We start from the raw sequence: 6,000 nt of genomic DNA, 5'->3' as shown, positions 1-6,000 counted from the left end.
TAGGTCTCTGTGGGAGTCATGGATGGACTGGAGGAGCAAGTTTATGGTACCAAGAGGGAGACTTCTGATAATCTTGTGCCGGTCGGCGACTATGAATTCAGCTGTCAAAGGCTTTGCCTGCAAAGGACATCTTTGGATCCTGATAACTGAAATAAAAGAAGCCATTGGGTGCAGAAATCTCAACCTGTTGTCCAGCTTTGCTTGTGCTGAGGGCTGGAAGAAGTTTCCATCAGATCCTATTGGCCAGTTACTGTGATGTCTGCGGATGGGTAATGCCCTGTTGTTGGCTGTCCAGAGAAACTGATTGGCCACATGTGATGGGATGCTGGAGTAGACTTTCCAATTTCCTGAGGGGTGCTAGGGCTGGCCCAAGAGTGTTGCTATGCTATGTCCTTAAAAGAACTGGACCCAGTGACATCAGAGGGAGGAGCCAGTGACATCACAGGGAGGGGCCTTCATTGACACTATCTACAAAGGCAGGGCCATGGGGGATTTAGGGAGGGGCTCCACAGAAATTTAAGGGGGCTTGGGCATCCCCCTAACAACACCCCCAGACTGGGCCAAACCTAGGAAAAGGTGGGAATTGGCCAGTGGTTATCCTGGTATCTCGGCGATCTCCTGCTATGTCCTGTTTTTGAAAATCACTTTCAGAAGTCACTTTAAGATCTGCAAATATATATACCATGTCCCTAGGACAAACTAATGATCACAAATTTGACACCAAGAAAGACAACACAGAAAAGTCCTTAGGGCAGGGGTGGCCAAACTTGCTTAATGTAAGAGCCACGTAGAGTAAACATCAAATGTTTGAGAGCCGCAAGACGGGAGGGAGGGAGATGGGAAGGGAAGGAGAGATTGAAAGAAAGCCACTAACTTTAAATGTATTTTCCAAGCTGCCAGCTGGCTTGACTTGGAGAAGTGATTTAAAGAGAGAAATGCCTTCTCCAAGCTGGCCTATGGGGCGGTGGGGGTTTTAAGAACCACACATACATGTGGAACAGCCACACATGGGAACTTTAAAGTTTAGGGGAACTTTTAAAAAGTTTTCCTGGACATTCATTTACAGGAGTCTTGTTTCTGCCTTATTTAGTACTGAAATTTACCAAATTATGGCATCATAGAGATTGGCAAATGCCTGGCTGAAGTCTCTGAGCCAGGGCAGAATACAAAACAGTTGCTGAGCACACTCCATTTCTGAACAATGTGCAGCGTTCAGACCGGTAGTAATCTTCTCACTTCAAACTTGTGCCCTACAAATGAACGAAGTTGCATCCAGTGGCACCTTTAAGACTAGCAAAGTTTTATTCAAGGGTAGAAGCTTTCATGTGCACACACACTGCTTCAGATACAGAGCTTTAGTCCAGCCTGAACCTCCCCCAACCCTGGGCATATGCAACTAGGGTTGCCAGGTCTGTGTTGAAAAATATCTGGAGACTTTGGGGGTGGATCCAGGAGAGGGCGGGGTTTGGGGAGGGGCCTCAGCATGGCACAGTGCCCTAGAGTCCACCCTTCAAAGCAGCCATTTTCTCCAGAGCAGCTAATCTCTGCAAGCTGGGGATCAGTTGTAAAAGCGGGAGATCTCCAGGCCCCACCTGGAGGCTGGCAACCCTATTTGCAACAAGGAATGTTGGCCTTTCCATGGCTAAGAGTACCTGTCCAAGCAACGGCTGGGCCCGATCTCATCCATAAGCACGCCACCACCTTAGGGACACTAGCTACTAGCATCAGAAGCATTCTAGAGCTGAGAGAGATTCCTGTCTCACCACCACCTGTGTCAGGCTGAGGTTCAGAGGCAGAGAAGCTCCCTTCCAGCCATAGGATCTATAGCAACAAGCTCTGATAAAGAGGAAGGGGAAACGGTCAGGAAATTCTCCTAAGCCTATCCTGCCAAAACATTTCTGGAGGATTAAAAAGGTGCCCCCCTCCCCGTTATCTACCGATTGGATACAAAACCTGGGTCATCATCTTCAGCCAGTTCAGATACTTGATGTCCTAAGGGATCATCTAAAGCAGGGGTCCTCAAACTACGGCCCGCGGGCCAGATGCGGCCCACTGAGGACGTTTATGCGGCCCGCCGGGTTATGGCAAAATCAGACCGGAAGTGACGTTCGACCTAAACTCGCGTTAGCAACGCACACTTCCGGCACTGGGCTGAGGCGGCGGAGACAGAGTGTGAGGTGATACCGAGGTGAGTTGAGTTCCCAGGCCGGGGTGTGTGGTGTGGGGAAGGGAGAGAGATGCAGATGGAGAACTGACGGCCCGCGGCCTTGTACAGTAACGGCAGTCTGGCCCTCCAACAGTCTGAGGGACAGTGAACTGGCCCCCTATTTAAAAAGTTTGAGGACCCCTGATCTAAAGGGTTCTCAGTTGGTCTGTTCCCTGGATTATTTGATTACGCGCTAAAGGCAGCGTGGGCAGTTCCAGATGCCGCCACTTAATTACCGGCATTAAAAAAGAAAAAGGTAGCCCTGACCTGGATAGCCCAGACAAGCCTGATCTTGTCATATCTCAGAAACTAAGCAGGGACAAGTGTGGCTAATACTTGGTTGGGAGACTCTCCTTGAAATACCCAGTCGGAAGGCAGGGGCAGGCTTACGCAGCCACCTCCATGAATATCCTCCAGGACCCCAGTAGCAGTCAGTCACCAGAGGTTGACATGACTTGCAGGTGTAGACACACACAATACAAAAATACCAAAAAAGAGAAAAAGGGGGGGGGGAGATGATGATGATGATGACACTGGATTTATATCCCACCCTTCACTCTGAAACTCAGAGTGGTTCACAATCTCCTTTACCTTCCTCCCCCACAACAGACACCCTGTGAAGTGGGTGGGACTAAGAGAGCTCTCCCAGAAGGTTTCTAGGACAGAGTCTCAGAACGGCTTACAATCTCCTTTACCTTCCTCGCCCTCAACAGACACCCAGTGAGGTAAGTGAAGCTGAGAGAGCTCTCACAGAAGCTGCCCTTCCAAGGACAGAATCTCAGAGTGGCCTACAACCTCCTTTACCTCCCCCCACCACTCCCACAATAGGCACCCTGTGAGGTAGATAGGGCTGAGAGAGCTCTCAGAAACGTTTCAAAGGATTCAGAGGATGATAATATTCAGGGGCTTTTTCTACCACAGGAACTCATTTGCATATTAGGTCACACCCCCTGATTTCACATAGGACGTTTTAAAGAAAACGCCCAGCGGGCATTCATTTACATATTAGGCCACACCCCTGGCACCAAGCCAGCCGGAACTGTGTTCCTGCTCAAAAAAAGCCTGAATGATGAAACAGCCCTAGGGAATCCCCTGAAGCAGCCTCTCTGACAACCTGAGGCCCCCTACCATGCTCTCAAATTTCACCAAGGCCCTCTTGGTTTGGGCTGATAACCTCCTTCAATAGCTAGACATTGATCCCTTCACACTGAGGAGAGTCATCCTATAGATTAAGGACACAGTGACAGCACAGCAACTATTAACCACAACAAAATAGAAACTGGACATCTCTCCGCGTTTAGAAGAATGGGAAGATAAATTTGCCGAACATGCAGTGATACGCAAAGTTAACAACCTATTTGAGAAACAAAGTCCATTATAAAATCTGAGAAGAGATGGAGCCTGTATTATGCTAGCAAGAAACACTGAAGAGAAAATATCATATACGAGTGTCTGGTAATGAAATCTAAGTAGAATTGGTTGGAAGACCCCCAAGAGAATGAACTGGCTGGAACTTGGGAAAATCAAACTAACATCGGAGCTTACTTGAAGGTCTCTTCTCTTCCGTGGGGGCAAAGTCATCCACACCCCACTGGGGGGGGGGGGAATCTAGTCATACACCAATTTTAACCCTCATTTTAACCCAGAGCTAACATTACAACACTCTCATTTATTGCACTTCACACCCAGGATACAAATTAGATTTGGTACATGAACATCAATCTACTATTCCAACTTCTTGTTTCCGCCCAGTTAACATAAACTAACATACACCAGATCTCAACTTGTGACTCTTTTCATCTGCTAAAAAACACTTCCATGACTCTGCATACTAACTCACTGCCCACTTTCTCTATATTTAGGACTGCCTGCCATTCCATACTTTTGTCTGAAGTGTGCTTCTAGCACACAAAAGCTTACATTCCAAATAAAACTGTTGGTCTTAAAGGTGCCACTTGCTTTGTTATACACAAAATCTGTTATAGAGCTGGCCTATATTAAGACCAGGGGGCCAGCCTCACTCTGCGCCAACACAGTCATCTCAAATTTCCATTGCCCTGCCTGGAACGAAAGGTGGTGCGACCTAACCAGTTTGGATCACTTCACCCCATTGAAGAGAAGGAACCTTCAGTTAAGCTCCAACGTTTCATCTGAGAATACTAAGGAGACGTCGCGGCTCAGTGGTAGAGCATCTGCTTGACCCACAGAAGGTCCCAGGTTCAGTCCCCGGCATCTCCAGGTAAAAGTTGATCTGAAAGACTCAAAACCCTGGAGTCACAGCTATGCAGTCGATAGGACCAACTTTAATAGACTGATGAGCTTATTCAGTATAAGGCAGTTTCATGCACTCGATTCACATGTACAACCACTGCAACTGGGATGGTAATGACGCTCGAGAAGCAGAAAGCCAGCACTGCAAGCCCAAGGTGGCAGCTTTGTTGTAAACTAGATTTCTACTTGCAGAGAATTTGTCCCCCCAAAAGGAATATTCCAAGGTGGGCTCCACCATCTGTAGTCCATGCAGCAGTCTATTCTACTGCAGCAGGGGTTTGGCCCCTTTATTTTCCTGCATGAGTGAAAATGACTTTTTTTTTAACTGCTCATTAACATACATGGAGATTGAACACCTTGGTCAAAATCCAGCTAAGTCAGCTCTCCTGTTCGCAGGGAGAGTTTCAAAAGGGTTTGCGTGAGTTATTTGTACTTTTGTGGCGCAGTAATCTACATGGAAAAATGCTTAGCCCTGACTTGGATGGCCCAGGCTACCCCCGTCTCTCCAGATCTCAGAAGCTAAGCAGGGTCGGCTCCAATGTTCCCTCTAAGCTGAGTTAGCGTGAGCTAGCTCACAGATTTTTAGCCTCCAGCTCACATTTTTGTCTTAGCTCAGGAAGGATGACCCCAGAGCACACTAATTGATTCAGTAGCTCACAACTTTAATGCCAGTAGCTCACAAAGTAGAATTTTTCCTCATAAGACTCTGCAGCTTAGAGGGAACATTGGTGCTCTGGTCAATATTTGCTTGGGAGAAGAAGAAGAAGATGATATTGGATTTATATCCCGCCCTCCACTCCGAAGAGTCTCAGAGCGGCACACAATCTCCTTTACCTTCCTCCCCCACAACAGACACCCTGTGAGGTAGATGAAGATATTGGATTTATATCCCGCCCTCCACTCTGAAGAGTCTCAGAGCGGCTCACAATCTCCTTTACCTTCCTCCCCCACAACAGACACCCTGTGAGGTAGATGAAGATATTGGATTTATATCCCGCCCTCCACTCCGAAGAGTCTCAGAGCGGCACACAATCTCCTTTACCTTCCTCCCCCACAACAGACACCCTGTGAGGTGGGTGGGGCTGGAGAGGGCTCTCACAGCAGCTGCCCTTTCAAGGACAGAGGCTCAGAGCGGCCTACAATCTCCTTTCCCTTCCTCCCCCACAACAGACACCCTGTGAGGTGAGTGGGGCTGGAGAGGGCTCTCACAGCAGCTGCCCTTTCAAGGACAACCTCTGCTAGAGCTATGGCTTACCCAAGGCCACACTAGCAGGTGCAAGTGGAGGAGTGGGGAATCAAACCCAGTTCTCCCAGATAAGAGTCCGCACACTTAACCACTACACCAAACTGGCTCTCAGGAGACCACCAGGGAAGTCCAGGGTCACAAAGCAGAAGTAGGGAATGGCCAATAACCTCTGAATGTATCTTGCCTTGAAAACCTTACAGGAGTTGCCCTAAGTAAGCTGTGACTTAATGGCGAAAGAAGAAATGCATAAAAGCTCACTTAGGTACTGATCTATGTT

This window comes from Heteronotia binoei, chromosome 2 (assembly GCF_032191835.1).
Source record: "Heteronotia binoei isolate CCM8104 ecotype False Entrance Well chromosome 2, APGP_CSIRO_Hbin_v1, whole genome shotgun sequence".
In the NCBI taxonomy this organism is placed as follows: domain Eukaryota; kingdom Metazoa; phylum Chordata; class Lepidosauria; order Squamata; family Gekkonidae; genus Heteronotia; species Heteronotia binoei.
The sequence above is the reverse complement of the archived record's forward strand: the minus strand, read 5'-3'. Positions refer to the sequence as shown.